We start from the raw sequence: 23,668 nt of genomic DNA on the forward strand, positions 1-23,668 counted from the left end.
GGGAAGAATTACAACTAAGTGATATAACTTAACAAAACCAAAATTAAATCCAAAGGAAATAGAAAGTAGAGGCATGGGGGGCAGCACACAAATTGGTAGAAATAGGAATGCAAATTTAATGTACATTTCTCTAAGATCAACATTAATATATTTCTGTATTAAATTTAAAAGTGGACTAAAATTCTGGGCAATGATTCCAAAGGAAATAGAGATGGATTGTTCTATATGTGTTCATAACACATCCCTTGTCTGACTTAAAAGGAAGACTAGGTATTTAAGGAATTTAGATTACAATAATTTGCAGTTAAGACGTTACTTAAAGATGTAAAGGCAATTGTTGAAAACTTGTAAATATCATCTAGTATAGCTTCAGAACCATCAAAGGAAAAATACAGAAATTAAAAAATATATATTTTTTTGTATTTTTACTTATTAATCTAAGAAATTATCCAATCATATTTTTAAACTTCAGATATGCAGTAGAAACCTATTATTAAAACTGTATATAGGAAGACTGAAATAAGGAATAAACATGTACATTATATAATTTACTTAACAAAAAGTTGTTAATTGATATTTATGCAAAAAAGCAAAATAACTAAGACAGACAATGCTTCATAATAGAGGGGCAACGCAGTGGTTGACCAAGAAAATAACAATTATGTGCCTTCTTCCCCCTCACCACAAACCAAGATATTTAAAAAAAAAATTATTCCATTCACAGTACTCGTGAGAGATGTTAATATACATCTATCAGAAATTGAGAGATTAGGGACGCCTGGGTGGCTCAGTCAGTTGGGCATCCGCCTTCAGCTCAGGTCATGATCCTGGGGTCCTGGGATTGAGTCCCACATCAAGCTCCCTGCTCAGTGGGGAGTTTGCTTCTCCCTCTCCCTCTGCCATTCCCCCCACTCATGTTCTATGGCTCTCTCTATCTCTCAAATAAATAAATAAAATCTTTAAAAAATATATTTTTAGTAAATATAGTAAATTGTTGCCTTTATTAAATTTTTATTATATCTACATGGGTTTTTGTTCTATCTCTCTCTGAATTTTTATATATGAAAGATCTTAGAGTAAAAAAAGGAAACTAGAGTAAATATGTATATATTTCCACTCTGCCATCTCTTCAGTACTGTTTCCATTCCCTAATATGAAAGTAGTATAGTGCAGAAGAAAATATTTAGAGTCAAACACTACAAAGCCTTTACCATCCACACTTTTAGCCTTAGAATGATTACCAAAGATGAGGTACATTTTTCTCAATCTCTTTTTAATGTCATAATTTAGTTGATTTATAGTTATTTTGAGATTTCATACACTTTAAGCAATTGTTCTTTAATACCAAGAGTATGAATAAAATATTTACTGCACTAGGCTGTCCATTTTTCTTAAGGATTATTCCATTAATACAGTCAGAACTCATCCCTGTCATATTCTGCTTCAGTGACCTGTGTATTGCTATAAAGGCAGTGAAGACCTTTTTATAATGAAAGAGGAGGGAGAGGAAGATGGCGGCAGAGTAGGACTACCCTAGACTCGTCTTGTCCCATGAACACAACTAAATATCAGATTATCCTAAATATCCCAGAAATTGACCTGAAGATTGACAGAACAAACTCCACAAGTAAAGGGAGGGTAGAGGCCACATTAAAGAAGGTAGCAAGTGCAGAGATGTGGTTTAGGAGAGAAACAGATCGCTATGGAGGGGAAGAAGCCATGGTCACAGAGAAGGGTGAGAGAGAGGAGCATACAGGAGAATATGCAAGGGAATGTTTCCCCAAAGCCATTGGCTTGTAAAATGAAGAGACCTCAGTTATATGTTTTGCAACCAGCAGGGCTTAAAGCCTGGAGTTTTAAAGGTCACAGGCTTGGCTGAGATAGAGCCAGAGGGCACTGCACTGCTCCTGAAGAGAAGGCAGGCAAATAACTTGGGGGCAAACAGCTTGGAAACAGGGATCTGAAGAACACCTGGGACACACTGGTGAAGATTATTTGCTCTTTTTGGAGAATATTCCTTAAATGCAGCAATCAAGGAAATGCTTCTCCCAAAACAAAGGAGCTGGCTGATGCCATTTCCCTCCCCTGCCCCTCAGCATAAACACAGCCACCTTTGAGAAGGAGTGTAGCACTGACACTGGACACTGAACTAGCTTATACCAAGCAGCCCCCCTCCCCAGTGTTCTGGTGGTACTGCCCTTCTCAGTCACCCTTGGCTCAGACCCAGTGCGGCAGACACTCCCCAAGAAGACCAGCATGAAAACCTCTGCCCACACATGTCTCCCAATGAGAGAGTTCTGCTGGGCCTCATTGCTGGTGGATTTGGTGTCATGTCTCATTTCACAAGCAGACCAGAGCACACCTAGTTAAAACTCAACACATTTAGGCCTGGCCCAAACACTGCCCACAGAAAGAAAGGAGAGCATCTGCAGATGACTGGCCTGAAGGGTAAAGCACCCAGAACACAACAGCCAAGTGCAAGTAGTACACACCAGAGACACTCCCTGATGAACCAGACCTTGGGAACTACATGACCATTTCTTCATAAGGCCATTACTTTAAGGAGCAGGAGACATAACTGGTTTTTCTAACACAGAGAAGAAGGCAGAGACTTAGACAAAATGCCAGGTTGGAGGAATTTATCCTGAATGAAAGAACAAGATAAGGCCATGGCCAGAGATCTAAGCAAAAGAGATAAAAGTAAAATGACTGATGGAGAATTAAAAACAACAGTCTTATTAATGATACTTACTGGGCTTGAGAAAAGAATAGGAGACATCAGGGAGACCCTTCCCACAGAGATAAAAGAGTTAAAAAAGGATCCATCAGAAATGAAGAATACAATGAACAAGATTGGAAACAGGCCTAATGCAATGAAAAGCAGGCTGGAAGAAGCAGAGTAACAAAATAGTGAACTAGAAGACAAAATAAGGGAAAATAATGGTGAACAAAAGAGAGAAAGAAGAATTAAGCAACACAAGAATAGACTTAGGGAACTCAGTGACACCCTCAAATGTAATAATGTTCATATTTTGGTAGTCCCAGAAGAAGAGAGAGAAAAGCGGGCAGAAAATTTACTTCAAGAAATAATAGCAGAAAACTTCCTTAATCTGGGGAAGAAGACAGACATCCAAATCCAGGTTCCACAGAGAACAGCCATCAAGATGAGCAAAAGCAGGCTCACATCAAGACATACTGTAATTCAATTTGAAAAAAAGTTATAAAGGAAACATCTTAAAAGTAAGTCCTTAACTTACAAGGGAAAAACGATAAGGCTAGCTGGAAATTTCTCAACAGAAACTTGGCAAGCCAAAAGGGAGTAGGATGATATATTCAAAGTGCTGAATGGGAAAAAATCTGCAGCCAAGAATACTCTATCTACCAAAGCTATCATTCAGAATGGAAGCAGAGATAGAGTATTCTAGACAAAAACTGAAGGAGTTTGTGACCTCTAAACCAGTTCTGCAAGAAATATCAAAGGGGACTCTAAGTGCAAAGGAGAAACCAAAGGTGAAAAAGACAAAGGATTAGAGAAAATCTCTGGAAACAGCAAAATAAGCAATAAAATGACAATAAACATGTATCTATTGATAATTGCTTTGAATAAAAATGGACAAAATGCTCCAATTAAGAGACATAGAGTGTCAGAATGGATAAAACCAAGACCCATCTATATGCTGCCTATACAAGACTCATTTTAGAACTAAAGACACCTGCAGATTGAAAGAGAGAGGGTAAAAAACATTTATCATGCAAATGGATGTCAAAAGTAGCCAGAATAGCAATACTTACATCATACAAACTAGACTTTAAAACAAAAAGTATAAAATGAGACAAACAAGGACATTTTATAATCATATGGCAGATAAATTAACAAGATATAACAATTTTAAATATTTATGCACCCAACATGGAAACACCCAAATATATAAAACAGTTAATGAGAAACATAAAGAACTACTGGATAATAATGCAGTATTAGTAAGGGACTTCAACAGCCCATTCACATCAATGGAGAGATCATCTAAACAGAAAATCAGCAATGGAAAAATGGGTTTGAATGACACACTGGACCAGATGGACTTAACAGATATATTCAGAATATTCCACCCTAAAATAACAGAATGCACATTCCTTTGAAGTGCACATGTAACATTCTCCAGAATAGAGCACACGTGAGGTCACAAAACAGGCCTCAACAAGTACAGAAAGATTGAAATCATAGCATGAACCAAAAGGTTGGAAGGTTTGGAAAGGCCACTAATACATGGAGGTTAAACAACATGTTACTAAAGAATGAACTGGTCAACCAGGAAATAAAAGAAGAAATTAAAAAATACACAGAAACAAATGAAAATGAAAACACAGCATTTCAAAACCTTCGGGATGCAGTAAGAGCAGTCCTATAAGGGAAGTGTATAGCAATACAGACCCACCTCAAGAAGAAAGAAAAATCTCAAACAATCCAACCTTACACCTAAAGGAACTAGAAAAAGAACAATAACAACCTCTAAAGCCAGGAGAGGGAAGGAAATCATAAAGATTAGAGCAGAACTAAATGATATAGAAATTAACAAAACTAAAACAAAACAAAACCCAGTAGAACAGATCAATGAAACCAGAATAAATAAAATCACAAATGAGAGAGGAGAAATAATAACCAGCACCACAGAAATATAATTATAAGAGAATATAATGAAAAACTGTATGCCAACAGATTGGACAACCTGGAAGAAATGAATAAATTCCTAGAAACATATAAGCTACCAAAACTGAAACAGGAAGAAATAGAAAACTTGAACAGATTGGAAGAATAAATATTGTTAAAATGTCCTTACTACCCAAAGCAATCTACAGATTTAATACAATCCCTATCAAAATACCAGCAGCATTTTTCACAGAAATATAACACATAATCCTAAAATCCATATGGAACCACAAAAGACCCCAAATAGTCAAAGCAATCTGGAGAAGAACAAAACTGGAAGTATCATAATACAGATATCAAAATATACTACAAAGCTGTAATAATTAGAGCAGTATGGTATTGGCACAAAAATAGACACAGAGATCAATAGAACAGAATAGAAAACCCAGAAAAAAACCCCACAGCTATATGGTCAATTAATCTTTGACAAAGCAGGAAAGAAGATCCAATGGGAAAAAGACAGTCTCTTCAACAAATGGTGTTGGGAAAACAGACAACAACACGCAAAAGAATGAAACTGGACCACTTTCTTACACCAAACACAAAAATAAATTCAGAATGGATTAAAGACCTAAATGTGAGACTTGAAAACATAAAAGTCCTAGAGGAGAACACAGGCAGTAACTTCTTTGATATCGACCATAGCAGTCTCTTTCCAGATAGGTCTCCTGAGGCAAGGGAAACAAAAGCAAAAATAAACTATTGGGACTGCATCAAAATACAAAGCTTCTGCACAGGAAAGGAAACAGTCAATGAAACTAAAAGTAAACCTTCAGAATGGGAGAAGATATTTGCAAATGACATATCTGATAAAGGGTTAGTATTCAAAATATATAATGAACTTATAAAACTCAACATCCTCAGAATAAATAATCCAGTTATAACATGGGCAGAGGAAATGAATAGACATTTTTCTAAAGAAGACATACAGATGGTCAATAGATATTTGAAAAGATGCTCAGCATCACTGACTATCAGGGAAATATAAATCAAAATTTCAATGAGATATCACCTCACACCTATCAGAATGGTAAAATCAATAACACAAAAAACAGTAGGTGTTGGCGGTGATGTGAAGAAAGGGGAGCCCCCTTGCACTTTTGGTGGGAATGCAAACTGGTGCAGTTACTGTGGAAAACAGTGTGGAGGTTCCTGAAAATTTAATAATAGAACTACCCTGCAATCCAGCATTTGCACTACTAGGTATTTATCCAAAGAATACAAAAATACTAATTGGAAAGGATACATGTCCTCCAGTTCTTATAGCAGCATTATCTATAATAGTCAAATTATGGAAACAACCCAGGTGACTACGTACTGATAAAAGGATAAAGAAAATGTGGCGTGTGCGCATGTGCGCGTGCGCGCGCACACACACACACACACACACACACACACACACTGGAATATTACTCCGCCATCAGAAAGAATGAAATTTTGCCATTTGCAGTGACATGGATGGAGCTAGAGAGTACAATACTAAGTGAAATAAGTCAGAGAAAGACAAATACCATATGATTTCATTCATATGTGGAATTTAAGATACAAAACAAATAAGCCAAGGGGGAAAAAAAAGAGTGAGAGAGGCAAACCAAGAAACAGATTCTTAACTATAGAGAACAAACTGATGGTTACCAGAAGGGAGGTGGGTGGGGGATGGGTGAAACAGGTGATGGGGATTAAGGAGTGCACTTGTTGTGATGAGCACTGGGGGTTGTACAGAAGTGCTGAATCACTATATTGTACACTTGAAACTACTATTACTCTGTATGCTAACTAACTGGAATTTAAATAAAAACAAAAAGAATTTTAGTCAAATGTAAAAAGTTTAAAATAAAATGAGAGAGGAAAGAACCACTAAAAAATTTTTTTTTAAAGATTTTAATTTATTTGACAGAGAGAGAGACAGCTAGCGAGAGAGGGAACACAAGCAGGGGGAGTGGGAGAGGAAGAAGCAGGCTCCCAGCAGAGCAGGGAGCCTGATGCGGGGCTGGATCCCAGGACTTTAGGATCACGCCCTGAGCTGAAGGCAGAGTCTTAACGACTGAGGCACCCCCACTGAAATTTTTTAATGTAACATTTTGGAGAGCCCATTACTGAGTGTTTTTCATTGTATTTAGAAAGTTAATTATATGTGTGTGTGTATATATGTGTTATATACATACAGGTATATACATGTCATTTATATGGGGCACATACTGGGATACACTGTTCATATGTATAGATACACACCTGTATAGAACATATAGTTTTATATCATTTAAATTGTTTTTCTGTTCTAAAGCATTTAATGTATTTGAATGAAATGAACATCTGATTCTGAATTTCTAGTTCTATGCTTAATTTTAATAGGAATAAATAATTCATCTTTGTGACTCAGCAGATTGTTTTAGCCCTGTGTTTTCAGAATCAGTCAAGCTCTTTGGGAAACAGGTTACCTTAAAAGTAAGATACATTTTTTTTTAAGCTATATCTACTGGTTTTTCATATGCTGTCATTTTCCTGCAACAGTGACCATCATCACCACCATTACAGTAGTGTGCCTCTGTGCTGCCAAGCATCTTATGAACCGCTAACACATTACTAACTTTGTCTTCAGTAAAGTAGATGTCTGAGAATATGACACATTTTTCAGAATCTGTTTTAGAATGGGGTGGGAAAAGTCAGATGATTGCTTTCTCTCTCTTTTCCTCTACTGTTTTTTCTTTCCTTTTCATAATTCTTGCTGATAGGATGAAAACATGACTAAATTTTTTCAGTAATATATCTAACTTTATTGTATTAGTTTGAAATTAAATCATTTTTTAAAATGATAATGTAGGGGCCCCTGGGTGGCTCAGTTGTTAAGCCTCTGCCTTTGGCTCAGGGCGTGATCCCAGCGTTCTGGGATCAAGCCCCACATCGGCCTCCTCCACTGGGAGCCTGCTTCTTCCTCTCCCACTCCCCCTGCTTGTGTTCCCTCTCTTGCTGGCTGTCTCTCTCTCTGTCAAATAAATAAAATCTTTTTAAAAAATGATAATGTAATCATACATCTTCAAAGAAATCATTCCTCATTATGGTGATACTAGTTTTGAATTAACACTTAGGGATTTCTTCAAAACCTAGCAGACAAAATAAATACACAAAAGAAACGATAAAGATGAGGAACTTGAAATTTGGGGGATGAGTGATGAGTTGAATGTGGGTTTTGCTTTCTAGAATTGGGACGTGGATTGTTCAGAGACTAAACCATAGTTGGTTCTGTGTTTAGCATTGTAGAAATGCAATAAATTTTTGTTCCTGCTTTATACACATGTATAGAGACTCATATGAATAAACACACACATTTATAAATACATATATAGAATTTCCATTTCTATGAGAGGATACATAATATAATCTTAAATACACCCATGAATACATATACAGTATACATAAAGACATGTATAAAATTGTTTTAACATACTGAGAAAATTTCAACTATGTAATTTATTATTTTATTATTTAACAGTGGTTAACAAAATGAATATAAATATGTGCCCTCACAGCACTCAATTCTAGTGGTTGACAAAGATAAAAAAATAAAATAATGAAATACATGTTAGATCTTTATAAGTCTTAAGGAAAAGAGAAGAAAAGAGGAATAATAAAAAAAGTGAGAGAGTTGAAATTTTAGATAGATTGACCAGGGAAGATTACTGAGAAGATGCAAATTGACAAAAGATCAGAAGGAAGTAAAGGAGAGAATTATGGAAATATCTGAGGGAGAACATTCTAGGTAGAGAGACCCTGAGATGTGGCCAAACCTGACTTTTCTAAGGAATAGGAAGTGTGCCTATTCCTCTCTGAATACAGGGAGAATAGGAGATAAGATCAGATAATAACCTGTGGCTAGATCTTAAAGGGTTTTGTTTGTTTTGGTTGTAGTAAGAACTTTGGCACTTACTTTTGGTATTATTATTATTACTATTACTGCTGTTGTTGTTGCCCTAAAATTTAGTTACAATCAATGCTAGCTACTTGAGAATTATGAATTTTATGAAGCAGGAGAAGGAGAAGCAAACAATTAATTCTTTAATTTGTTTTATGCATGTTTTATATTACCTTATAGTAACTATTTTTAACATTTTAAGTACTTGTAAGTTATTTTATTGACTGATTAGGTTTTTTTTTTAAGATTTATTTATTTATTTATTTATTTATTTATTTATTTGAGAGAGGGAGAGAGAGAGATGGCATGAGAGAGTGAGAGCACGCCGAGATGGGCAGAGGGAGAGGGAGAGAGAGAATCTCAAGCAGACTCCCCGCTGAGCATGGGGCCTGACATAGGGCTTGACAGAGGGCTCAGTCTCAGGACCCTGAGATCATGACTTGCCCTGAAATCAAGAGCTAGACGCCTGACTGAGCCACCCAGGTGCCCCACCAATTAGGTTTTTTTTTTTAGAATATAGTTTTTTTTTTAAGAATATAGTTTTGGGTTCAAGACCAGACATGCTGGGGCGGGGGGGAAGCAAGTTAGAGAAAAAAAAGGGAGAGTGGAAGTAAAGAGAAGGAATTTCAAAATTGGTAATTGCTTTATTTTCCTTGCGGTTGCTTCACTGATAAAGCCTTAGGGCAACATAAAGCACGGTGGCTTAATACAGCTAAATTTAATCATGCTTCAAGATTTGCAACGTTATCATTTGAATAAAACTTGTGTAGGACAGCTTTTCATTATAGCAAATTCTTAAGAATTTCCTAGGAAAATTCTAAACATGGATAAATTGCCTGCTTATGTGTATAACATTGAAATTTGGGGGGCTTCTGTCCACCATCATTTTAGGTTTCGAATAATTAAAGTTTCCTCTACAATTACCACTGACTTAAGACATTTCAGTTAACATTTAGTTAACTTTCAGTTAGTTAACATTCCTTAATTTTTGTAGCGATAATTTTAAAAGGGCATTACATGATTAATCGAATTCTGATAGTACATGTTAGTCTTTTTTTTTTCCCCTAGTGATTTTTTTTGTTATCAGTCTGCTTTATACTCACCAACAATAAATGTTGGATAATTTTTGTTTATTTCAGGCTATAACCCATTTCTAGGAAGTCCCATTGTTCCACTATCCACTGAATGCAGAAAACAAAACAAAACAAACAGAAAAACCAAAAAAAAAAAAAAAAAACAACTTGCCAAAAGACTGACACTTAGAAACTTCACTTTCAAGAGAACAAATGTGTTTTAAAGGCACCATAGTTGTATGTGTGTGTGCCTGTGAATGTGTAATTTGATATTATAAAGGTGTACTTCGCATTTAGTTATAGGGATATAATTATTCAATTCCATGAAGTGATGATAAACAAAGCCAAGAAAAGAAATGTGTAGAAAGATGATTAGGTAAAATATGAAAGCAATTTATTTGTCATTTCAGTCGTTCCACAGCTTTTTTTTTTTTAATACTGATTGAAAACTATAACATTCTTTGGAATTTATATTTATCCAAATTCTACTGGCAAGTTGATAAAATACCTACATTATTAACAGAAGAGTGAAACAAAATTGATGGAAATTTTATGTCCATAAAATCACCTTGGAGAATCACAGTGACAAAGGACTTCACTAGAATGGATTTAGGTCACGTATAAGTGAATACATTGAGAAGCCAAGAATGAAACTAGCTTACCTCCTTTTCACCCAAAATTGTAGGAGGATTGTGATCACACATAAAGTCCAACCAAGACTGGCTGTATAATTTGTGGGACTTGGTGCAAAATAAAAATGAGGCCCTTTAAAAATTATTAAAAATTTTAGGACTGCCATAGCAAGACACTAACAAGCGCAGAGTCCTTCCCTTCCGAGTACCTGGCCCTGTGCTCTGCGCAGATTGCTGCCAAGAAGCTGACCCCATGGCCAGCTTTTTATCTCTGGAGATGATTGGCAAAACTCCCCTCTCTCCAAGTCATTTTTACCAGAGGAAGTCTCCTGGCTGCTCTCTCTTGAGTTCTTTGGGATGGAAAAATATTTTGTAATGTTGTCTTTCTTTGGAGGATATAAACTGTCTAGATTCTAATGGCGGTTTAAGCAAACTGGAATCTTTCTGTTAACGCGTTATAAGAAAACCCAGAAAGTAAAGGAAGTACATGTTTTTTAATAGCTTTTAGTTTTTGTTCCTTAATGTAGGAAAGAAAACATATATTCACTATAAGTTGTTTCCTCTCCATAATTACTTACTTAATTATTAAATATCAAAAATTATTGATGTGATTGAATATTTCATACAAAACTTTGTTAGGCTAACTATAGCATTTTTCCTGAATGATAAAAAATAAAATAAAATATTCTAATTATCTTTAAGTTTTAATGGTAATTATAAAATTTAAAATTCACTGAAAAAGAATTGTTCTGTCATTATCCACAAACTTAGCTTCTAGATGGTTTTCCCTCCACATCATTCACTCCTTTTTGTCCTTTATTACCCCATGATTAATGAAATATTCTCATGCATTATTGATGGGGTGGACTATAACTGCACTTATATAACGTGGACATTTTAAAGTAATATAGTACTAGAAAAATTTGGCTTTATAAAAAGTTTAAAAGCATTAAATATAAATACAGGAGGAATACAGAGTGGAATAGTCATAATATCTGCTCCTCCTAGCATCTTGAGTGCCAGAAAGTAAATGGAATTAAAGGTAAAACATCAAAGATATAAAACTATATTTTCCTTAATGATCTGTGTTCATGTAAAGACTTGTAACAAGTTAATGTTTTCACTACTTTCCCCATTTGTAATGATGTGTTACAAAAATGTGTGAAAAGAGAAATATAAAGTGGTTTGGTTTTAATTTTTCAGTTACAAACAGGACATTTGGGTATAGATTATAAAAACTACTCAGAATAAATTCAAGTTTTAGTTTCCTGTGGCATATGTAAACGACATAATTTTAAATTATGAGTCCAGTATATTGTAATGTAGACTCACTTTTGAGGATCCCTCAAAGTAACTATAATTTTGTATTAAATTTTGGAAGACGTTAAGTCATTACATTGTTAATAGTCAATTTACTATGTAATATCACTTAAACATAATGCTTCACTGTTTTTAAAATATATACAGAACAGTACAAGACTATTTTTTTTTTTTAATTCATGATTTTTCTCTCAGCTGTTTAAAAAAAAATTCTGGGCTCTTATTTTTCTCTTTCTTAGTCTAAGTTTTCTATGTTTTCTGTTTTGTTAAATTTTATTCTCAACTCTACCACTTTTTCTTTTAACTTCTGTGCTCATTCTTTTGTATTTTTCTTGAGTTCTAAATTTGGATTTTTGCTCAATTATTTCATTCTTTTCTAACATAAGAAAAGGATACATTTCTCTGTATGTACTACTTTATCTGCCTCTTATATATTGCTATGATATTTTCCTTAGCATTTGAAAGGATTGAGAAATATGTTTGAATTATATTTTCATATCCTTTGATACTGCTTTCTGATTTGTGTTATATACAAAGCATGTGATCTCTATCATAATATTTTAGAAAGTTGACTTTATTGCTGATTATCATTTTTGCAAATATTTTAATATATACACACAATACCATCTATATATCTATTATATTTACAATATGTTATTCACATCTTAAATATCCATCTTGACTTTTTTATTTGTTGACATATGAATTATGAAGAGAAATGTTTAAAATATATTATTATGATGGGAGTCTAGTTACTTTCTTCTATAGCTTCATCAGTTTGGCTTTTGAAGCTGTATAATTGGGAGCTATTAACTTTAGAATTGGTATCCTTTCTGGTGAGTTGAATATCTTACAGCATGTGGGTGACATCTTCATATTTATCCAATTTCTGTGCCATGTCAACTCTCACTGATAATGACTTGTTTCCTGATGTTTTGTGATTTTTTTTTAAATTATGAACTCTTCTTGATTAGACTTTTCCTATGAAGATTATTAGAAGGCATTTTTGTAGTATAAACTTACAGAATGGATTTATATTTGCTTTTGCCAAATATCCATAGGCACCATGAAAATAAGATGACATTAATCTAAACTTTCTGCTTAGGGCTTTTTTCTTTTTCTTTTTTTCTTCTTCTTCTTTTTTTTTTTTTTAAGATTTTACTTATTTATTTGAGAGAGAGCTGGAGTGAGAGAGCACAAGCAGGGGGAGTGGCAGAGGGTGCTGCAGAGGGAGAGGTAGAAGCAGGGTCCCTGTTGAGCAGGGAAGCTGGCACAGGGCTCAATTCCAGGACCCTGGGATCATGACCTGAGCAGAAGGTGGATGTTTAACCTACTGAGCCAACCAGGTGCCCTGGCTTAGGACTAAAAAAAAAAAAAAAAAAAAAAAAAAAAAATTGAGATATAATTGACATAATTACATTGTATAAGTTTGAGGGACAATGCATTAGTTTGATACATTTATAACATTGCAATATGATTATTACAGTAGCGTTAGCTAACATCTTTGTCATGTCTCATAATTATCTCTTTTTTGTGTTAAGAGCAGTTTAGTTCTGGTCTCTTAGCACCTTTGATATGTATAATGCAGTATTGTTGACCATTATCACTACGTTGTGTATTAGATATCCAGAACTTATTTATCTACTAGTTGCAAGTTTGTACTTTTAAAAAACTTCCCCCTGATTCCCCACCACCCCAGGTTCATAGGAAGTTATAGGAGTGGTAGTTTTATCTTTAAGAATTATCAGGAAATAATTTTTGTATTTTCTTTCACACCTACTATTGATCATATTCTCTTACAGAGTTCTTGGGCTTTTTGGTGGTAGAATATACCTTTCTAACCTTCCCATGCTTAGCCCCTAGTTTTTGTTAATTTCTTTGTGCAGGCTTTAAAGCAAAGAAGGATGAGCAAGGAAGCACCTTAGTGAATTTATATACTGCAAGCCTTGCTTAGGTCAGCTCTTGTTCTTTCTGGACTCTAAGGATTTACCTTAGTCTTTCTTTTGTTGATCCATTCAGTAAAAGATGATTTTGTGTGTGTGTGTATGCGCGCGCACATGTGTGTTTTCCAGATTTTTTGGCATGTACCTGCTGGGAGACAGTTTCTCTAAACATTTTGAGAACGATCCAGTCATATATATTGATTTTATTTCTATTGTTACGTATTTACCCTTAACCAAAAGCTCAAAATACTTTTGAGCTTATAGGCTCTCAAACTATTTATTTTCCAGATTTCTTGAATATACAACACAGAGAATTTTTTTTCTTTTTTCTTTTTTAGTTTTAGAAAACTGCCTAAAGCATATGCATTACAAAAAAAAATAAATCCATATTCACAAATGTTATCATTAGGCCACACTGGACTATTAGAAGACTACAAGCTAGAAGCACATTACAATAGCCCTTGAAAAGTAATAGCCTTATTTATATCCTTGACTTAATACTGGAAGCGACAAGGTTCAGCCACATTAAAACACTAAATTTGATAAAGTAGTATCACTAAGGACATTTGCCACTTGTCTCTGTCTCTCACTTCTCCAATATAAAACCTCACATTGGCTTAATTTTAAAATTTAGCACTAAGAAAATCTTCTGTATTCCCTGGTGAGTTTTGCAATTTCTGACAGTAAGGATAATGAAACTGACTATTTTGCCTGCTAGGAAGCTCAATACCATTTGAAATTCAACTATTCTTATATAACGCAAATCATAGGTACTATGATTTGCCTATTTTATTTATTTATATATTGCTTTTTTATCTTTTTTCCTAGTACTTCATTTTTATTTCTGGATTCATTTTCCTAATCTTAATAGTTCTTTAATTGCAATTTTATTCTGGGTATTTTCATGTTCAGTCTTTTCTAATCTTATGCAGATTGAGCCACACTATAAAATAAAGCAAAAATATGTATGCCATGAGAAATTGAAATTGGCCAAGACAAATGGAGTAGCTTCATAGGAAAATGTTGTAGAAAATATTTCTGGATATGAGACATTTTATTTATTGGAAAAAAATACCTGTTTTGCTTTTTAAGGAGATATACTTAGTTTTTAATATCAGTTTATGTCATATGAGAATAAATTTTGATATTAAGTCTTTGACTCCAGGTAATTATGAATATTGTACTTCAGCTGCACTGTAGCACTGTTCCTTTTTTTTAACTTTGATAAGCTTTTAAAAGTGTTTTTCATTAAACCTCAGCAAATGGTAAAGAAAATGTCAGCTGTTTTACTAATATCATAAAAGTAGGCATTCAAAATTAACTGGATGCACCAATTAAAAGAGTGTTTTTCCACCAGTTTACCCATAAGGCTTTAGTGACTATAACAAATTAATACAAATAGCATTATCATAATGATTGGAAGTGGTGAATATTTTTGAATTGATTTTACTGTCCTTTAGAATTTTTTTTTATTATTATTATTACTCTTTTCAAGTTTTGGATTTTTCTTCTTTTTTTTTCCTGGTCAATTCTGTTCTTTAAAATATGTCATTGATCATAAATGGCTACAGTTCTTTGTAATCACAACAAAAAAATCCTGTGCTACCAGATTAGTTGACTTTCATCTGCCTTTAGATACCACATTTACTTTAAAGAGTGTCATTTGGTCAACTTCATCCCAGTATTTTCATATTTTAATTGTTCTATCTTAATAATTTGTTGTTCTCCCCTTCTGACTTAATACTCATCCCTTCTACTTTTGTCTGTGACCTGTTCCCAAATCATAGCAGTAGTGATATTGTATAAAATGATGACATTTTATTTTAAACAATGGGTCAAAATATTTGAAAGTGTAGGTCTATTTACATTGTTGATATTTTTGGAATTTAAGCCTGACTTTGGTACCCTTGGACATCTATTTAACTTCCTCCAGATTTCTAATACAAATTATTAGGCATCCTATCTGAACAACTTTTGCAATTAAATCTGGTAGTTTTACAGATTTCATTAGTTCTAATCATAGCTAATTTATTTACATCCCCAAGAAACTTTCCCAATAATTATATTGTGCTTGGTTTATTACTTTTTTAGTAAAAATGAGCAACTCCCATAGTAGTTTAGCAAATGAATACATTTGTCACCCAGAAGTCCTAGCCTTGAGAAAGTGTTTTATGTCTTGGTAGTGCTGGTCATTTTCTTAATTAGTTTATTTTTTAGGAACCAGGTCATAATTTGGAACCACCATTCTCACATATGCTCTATTGGCAACACAATGGAAAACCCAATGACTCATTCCCATTATAAAAGTCAAAATAAAGTTATGTTTAAAAATGGCTTCTAGAGTTTGTAGGAAGAAATGTTGAGTCTGAGTTTAGAATATTTGTAAAATGCAAAACAAAAAACATGCATGATATGTAATAAAGTAAATAATCAGTAAATAAAAATATCCTCAGGGCTACCTCACATGGTTGTGCAGTGTGTGCTTGGTCAAAGGCCCCCAGCTAAGGGGATGAGTGGGGACTGGAATCCTGAAGATATTTCTCTTGCCAAGTTGTGGGCTTGCTTCTTTTTCAGAGATACCATTTGTCTCCCCAGAAGGAAGATTTTTTTTTCCTGATATTTCTGCCCAAACAAGGCAATCTTAGAAGTCTGTTATTAGGCTCCCTATAAGGTAGCAACAGTCCTGCATAACTTTACCTCCTCCATATTTGTACCTTTATAAAGAGCTTGGAAGTAAATTAAATTACTGTGGTGATGCTTGGATTAAAAAAAAAGTTGTGAATATAAGTGAAAGAATATTAGTACAGGTTTCTTCAATAAATGTAATGTTTCCTGTCCATGTATTAGAACACACCAAAGAAGATGGACTAGTATTACTGTGTACAGTGTTCTGAATTAGTAAATGAAGTGAATATGATAAAGGCTCACTAACATTAATGCTAGATATAAATATTACTCATTATTTCCATTGTTCTCCTCCAGCATTATTGCCGTATAACATATGTACTAATTTAATGACAAAGGATTAAATATTGGAATGAATTAAGATGAAAAAGTTGAACTTAAGGAAAATGAATTTCTACAATCATGTTATATCTGTGCATAATTTATACTGTTTTAATATTTAGTCATTAGGTCAGCAGTTGTAGAAACTATTGCTTAGTTTATTGACATCTTTTAAGTGTGTATGAGGCCTTCATTGAGTATGTTTAAAATATTATTAATCTCTCAATAAGTGCAAATTTTGAATGGCTTTTTTAAAAGTAGAGAGTTGAGTTTAAAAAATATATTTGTGGTGCAAACACTATTTTACATTTAAAAGTAAGTTAGAATTAACACACACACACAAAAACAATCCAATGAAAAATGAACAGAAGACATGAACAGACATTTTTTCAAAGAAGACATTCAGATGGCCAAGACACATGAAAAGATGCTAAACACCACTCATCATCAGGGAACTACAAATTAAAACCATAATGAGATATCACCTCATACCTATCAGAATGGCTAAGACCAAAAACAAAAGAAGCAAGTGCTGGCAAGGGTGTGGAGAAGAAGGAAGCTTCTTACTCTGTTGGTGGGAGTACAGCCACTGTCGAAAACAGTGTGGAGGTTCCTTAAAAAATTAAAAATAGAATTACCATATGATCCAAAAATTCCACTACTGAATGTTTACCTAAAGGATATGAAAACAATAAGTCGAAAGGGTATATGCACCCCTATGTTTATTGGAGCATTATTTATGATAGCCAAATTATGGAAGCATCCCTGGTGTCTACCAATAGATGAATTCATAAAGAAGATATATATATCACTATATATAGTGGAATATTATTGGAATATATATATAGTAGAATATTATTCAGCCATAAAAAGAATGAAATTGTGCCATTTCCACAACATGGAAGGATGTAGAGGGTATAATGCTAAGTGAAATAAGTCAGTTAGAGAAAGACAAATGCCATATGATTTCACTTTTATGTGGAATTTAAGAAACAAAACATGAACAAAGGAAAAAGAGACAAATCCCCAAACAGTCTCTTAACTATGGAGAACAAACTGGTGGTTACTGTAGGGAAGGTGGGTTGGGGGATGGGTGGAAATAGGTGAAGGGGATTATGAGTATACTTATAATATAAGCACTGAGTAATATATAAAATTGTTAAATCACTATATTGTACGCCTGAAACTAATATAACATTGTATGTTAACTATACTGGAATTAAAATTTTAAAAAAGGTAAATTAGAATTGTTTGCAATTAGTAATCTTGTTTTAGTTTTATGGAAATAGATTTTCTTAGTTAATTTTCAAAATATTTAAAAATAGTATTTTCTTTTTGATGGTAATTAAATATCTCTAAGATGTTTTATTCCCATTTTTAAGAGATTTTTCCATAAATAAATCAGAGCACACAATATGCTAACTGAAATAATTTTGTCAATCATTAAAGCAAGTGAAAAGCTTTGTAAAGACAGCCATTTCGAAATTCTGGACCACAGACCAAGGATTCTTTGCATCAGAATCTCAAGAAGATTTTCTTGAAATAGAAATTCTAATTTTCTCAGTTAGTTCTAAGCTCTACTCCAAAGACAGGGCCCACTAATTTATTTTTAAGAAGTTTCTTCAGATATAGGAGTTACTTACTGGCTATAATAAATGGGAGCAGAACAGAATTCCATAATAAATACTGAGCATATTCACTGATTTGAGTCCTTGTTCCTCTATTATTTTGTTATACAGACTTCACCAAGTATATAATATTAAGAATGGCACTTGTCTGTTCATAACATGGAAACAGTATCTACTTCAAAAAAGTCTAATTTGGATTACTTCAGACACCTATGGGAAAAGTTCCTTGCACCTAGTAGCTCATCAATAAATGTTAATGGCATTTGGGTATCTCCCAATATATGAATTTCCAATCCATTGCATTGATTATTCTAGCATTGCCATTTTTAGTTCATGAAGAGTTAGTTCCACATAGTTTATCTATTTTTTTTTTCTTGTTGCAAACCTGGGTCACAATTAATGAAATTGTGTTTTATATCATTGTGAATTTGATTTTTTTTCTGTCATAGATTGTATCTATATTTTATTTATTTATTTTGTGAATTTGATTTTAAAGTCACGGTGAAAGATTTAACAGAGCTCTAAGTGTATTCCTGCTTATGCAGTAAGACTATGAATTAGCAAAACTGTTTATTGAAGTCTGCACAATTGAAAAGGGCAACATTTTCATAAGGAGCTGGTTTTAGTGATTGATGTCGCCCCCATTCTTCCCCCTTTAATTCATACCCTAAGAATAATTGAGCTTTCAGTTAATGATTAAATTACGTATTTGCTGTGCTACTACGCAAAAACAATATGCATTTCACTTATAGTTAATTATTTAAGCTAAGGTAATGAGGTGTGGCATATAGCTTTTATTGGAGGTACGAGTAATGAATTTTTTAAGACATTCAACATTTCATGAAGATCAAATTTCTTATCTGAGAGTTTGATAGAAACTAGATCTGTTCATATTGGTGTACAGATAACTTTGTAGCTGATTGATAATATATCAGTATGTTTTTGGATAAAATGAGTTTTTAGATCGTGACATAATTATATTATCTGATGAAAACACACACACACACACACACAAAAGAGAGAGGAATTCAACTTTCTGTTCTTTGCAGTTAACCACAATTTGGTTTAAATATTTAGTCATTTGTTGAATTAGAGTTTAGCAACAATTAATGGCTTATGAATCAGGTCATGATTCATAATATTTGAGGTAGTAGGTGGTAGAAGATTTGTTTTCTTAGAAACTTGTCCAACAGGCTGTTAAGCAGTTACTAGGCCCCAAGGGAGAAGAATGTGAGAATCTTAGATGTGAGGAAAATATTGTAGGATTGTAAAGCTGATTAAAATATAATTAGAAAACATCATTCCAAATTCACCTTTATAGAAGTCATATCTTATTTTTTAAAAAATAATTAACCTAATACTCTTATATTGTTATAGAAACCTAAGATGTTTTTAAGAAGTGGGGAGTTAATAAATACCTGGATTTAAGATGTTTGTGTGATACCGCTGTGTTTTCCAATAACCTCATTGATAAAATACAGAAGTTCCTGTTCAGTTCCTGAGTGCCGTTTTCAAGATGTTGATTAGGTGCAGGCTCAGGAATGGCAGAATTCTCACATCTTCTATGTACAGAATAATCAATGATAAATAGCTAATAATTATTATTTAAATGTTTATTGCTCACAGCAATAAACTCACAGTTTTAACTCACAGTTAAAACCTAGGGCACAAATGATACAAAGCATATAGAAAATAATAGGAATAATTACTTGTTTTTAATATATCTTCACTTAGGGTTGCTTTAAATGTTTTTATCTCCTAATATATGTAAAATACTTCTGCTGATCAAACTGATAGGTAGTAAATGCTTTAAGAGATTTTTGTTGCATAAAATAATTTCTATGAAATATTCACAATTGCATAGCTATTTTAAATAAGTAGAATGTACTGTAGTTTTGCTGGTCTTATAATTCCATTTTATAATTTTTAAAATATTATAGAAAAAAGTAAGTTAAAATTTAATATAACTAAAATATTTTGGTTAATAATTTGAATTTAATTTAAAATAATTGAAATTTTAAATTTAAATTATTTAAGAAAAGCATTATAGGGAATTTGGACTTGTAGATCTGTAAAGTGCTCATATATTCATGCACATAACAAATATTACCTTGTTGCATTTACTCCCACTACTTTTTCTTCTCATCTTTATCTTCATTGTTGGCTACAATAGCATGCATATTTGTGTTTTTATCTACTTAACACTATATGAAAACAATTTTTTTATAGTAACTTTTTTTTTCTTTATTTGAAGAGATAGAGACAGCCAGCGAGAGAGGGAGCACAAGCAGGGGGAGTGGGAGAGGAAGAAGCAGGCTCCCAGCGGAGGAGCCTGATGTGGGGCTCGATCCCATAACATAACGCTGGGATCACGCCCTGAGCCGAAGGCAGATGCTTAAGGACTGCGCCACCCAGGTGCCCCATGAAAACAATTTTCTATTCACATAGCTCTATACCACTGTTAATATATTTTAATTTAGAGTTGAAAGCTGAATTTAAATCCAGTTAAAACAGATTAATTGTGATTTATTTTGCCTCAGGCAAATGACAATAGGAAAATAACACTGTGGACATCTTCTTTGCGATCTAGGGCTAGTCAGATAGAGTGGTTTGTTCCTTTAGCATCCATTCTAACAATTGTTCATTTTAATTTGCTATCAAGTAAATGTTGTGCTAATGGTTAGAGTTTTAGAAATGTTGCTATTTGAAAGAAGAAAATTGTAGCAGACTAAGAAGCAGTCTCTCTGTCTTTATTCCTAAGATTAAAAAAATCACAAAGAAAGGTACTTTTGAATTATCTAACATGTAATCTTTTATAGGAACTGTTTTGGGGTTTGCTAGTCTTTTATCCTGATAGACTGCTGAGCAGTAAGTGGAACTGAAACTAGAAATATGGATACCAGTTCAAGTTTTCTTCAGGTTCTGGGAAATGTTAACTTCCTTTATAGGTTCTATAACCATTTCTAATATATTTTTCATTATTAATCTTGCTAAGTGTTTCTTCTAATCACTGAAAACATACTACAGACAAAGCAAAACACATTATTAAAAGAGTTTTGAGCAAATGACAAAGTACACTTTTATAAATAATCTTAAAATCTTTTCTCTAGATAAGAATTTCTGGTTATAGGTTATATTAATAATAAAACTACTTTTATAAACATAGGAAAATATTTGCATCAAACTAATTGTCAGCTCTATAATAGAAGCACATGAGTATTACATGCTGGTAAAAGTATAGTATTTTGTGGTGCCTTGGTGGCTGAGTGGGTTAAGCATCAGACTCTTGATTTCAGCTCAGGTCATGATCTGAGATGAGCCCTATTTGGGGCTCCCTGCTCAGCGGGGAGTCTGCTTCTCTCCCTCTCCCTTTGGCCTTCCTGTGAGTGTTCTCTCTCTCTCAAATAAATAAATCTTTTTAAAAAGGTATAATATTGTGGTATTAATGGTATAACAAAATATTTTAAATATTAACTTAGAAATTTTTAATACCTTTTCATTAGTATTGTAAACATAATTTATTTTGACTAATCAGTAGATTTGCTTTTACCACTGCTCACTACAGCCTTGTTTCTAACATAGTAAGCCCATAAACTGACTCAGGCTGTGGGAGAATTAGAGGGTTAGAGCCTCAAATCCCAATTTGGAATTGCTAGATTTTATTCAACTTCGGTTATTAAGAATATGAAATGGACCAACTCTGGGAATACTTGGAAAATATTTACAGATATGTCTATAGCCATGAAGGCAAAAGAATAGAGTTTCTGAATGTAATTTAATTTCTACAGAGCTTAAGAATATCCTTAAGTGAAATTGATTGTGACATTTGATAAAATGTTGGCTTTTACAAACGTCTCATAGATTTCATATAAATCATATTTGTCAAGAAAGAATCCTCATAGTGAGTTAGGATTTTTATTACCCTAAAGAGAGTGAATAAGTCTGTTTTATTCTGGTTTAAAAAATAGCATGTGACAATGCTCAATTTTTTAATTGAGAAACTCATTTAGGACAGATAACGTTTCTACTTTACAGGTAAGATTTCAGTAAAGACTAGACAGATATTTGGCCATTAAAAAAAAACAAACCTAGATTCTGAAGGAAAGGATTCTTGAATAAGAAATCATGGTGCCTTTTAAGGGGGAAATGAATATCCTGTCTTATCTTAAATTCCTAGAGTATTCTTTATTTCTGTTGTGATTCTAAGGTATTAATTCAGCATTTAATTGTGGAATACCAAGAGTTGTAAGTGAACCGATGCCCTTAAAGAATTGATTCTGGTTGTGAAGAGAGACGTGGTCTAAAATAATAGTAATGCAGTGCTCAGAAAGCCCTGGTAAATGCATGATTTGTTCAGAGTTTTATGGATTGAAGAAGAGCAAATAAAAGATTGACCTGATGCCAAGTCAATCACTTGTTAGTATTGTTTTTCCAAACTACTTTTATTTATTTTTTTTCACACCTGAAGACAAGTTTTATTTGGGTATAGTTTCTAATTGTTAAAGCTGCAAACATGTTCCTTTTACAATTACAGTTCTAGACACCTAGTAGTTTCAGAGACCCCAGTGTTCAAAATATTTCCAAATTAATGCTCACACCAAAAGGAAAGACCTTTGGATCTGGAATGTACAGCCATTGATTTCAGCAGTTCTCAGAAATAGGCCTACTACTTCCATAGAAATCAGATGGGATAGAGTCACTGCTACGAGAGGAAATATCTTTAAATAAGCTCCCTGAACAAGATTATTCACTCCTTAGAAAATGTCCCAGTTGGTGAAATACATTGTACAGTACCACCAAAATACTATCTTCTATTTCAGTACTCTGCTTCCCAGAATTCCATGTAATCTAAAGACATCAGTGACTCTTGGATGCACTTATAAGGCAACTAGGGATATAAAACACTGTGTTCATTTGGAAAACAAATACATAATAATTTTCTAGGAAAATAGACACTTTTCTATCTATTAAGGTACTTAAAAACCACAATGAAATAAATTAAGAAAGTAGTTTGAGACAAGGTTTGGGAAATGTTAATACTCTTCTTACTGTGTGGCAGGCATTTTGCTTTTCAAAACTTCTGATACTCAAGACACACTTTACAGCTGAAGAACCAGAGTTTAGAGAGATTAAGTAATTTGATTAAGCTCACATACATAGTCCACAAATCAGTTCTGATCTGATAGACCAGGATCAGAAATCATGGCTGTCAAACTTCTAAGTGCCTGTTTTCATAATTTTAATAAATAGAAAAAAAACCATTTATGCCTGTAATAATTGATCTTAGAAACCATGTATTCCACACTCCCCACCAGAGTTACTTAGTGGCCAACTCACACTGGTACAACTAATATATGTGAGTATGAGTTAGAGGATATGTGGGCTAATTTCTCAGTATTGATTTACGCCTGAAATGCTTATTTAGATACAGCTAGTCTCCATTTGTAC

The 23,668-nt window shown here is 33.4% G+C and overlaps 1 protein-coding gene across 1 annotated transcript in view; it reads left to right on the top strand.

Annotated features, from left to right (window-relative positions):
* The window catches only part of SGCZ (sarcoglycan zeta), a 1,051,274-nt gene that overhangs the window by 464,650 nt on the left and 562,956 nt on the right, over positions 1-23,668 (top strand). The window lies entirely within an intron of this gene.

The sequence above is a fragment of the Ursus arctos genome, unplaced genomic scaffold (genome assembly GCF_023065955.2).
Source record: "Ursus arctos isolate Adak ecotype North America unplaced genomic scaffold, UrsArc2.0 scaffold_27, whole genome shotgun sequence".
Lineage (NCBI taxonomy): Eukaryota > Metazoa > Chordata > Mammalia > Carnivora > Ursidae > Ursus > Ursus arctos.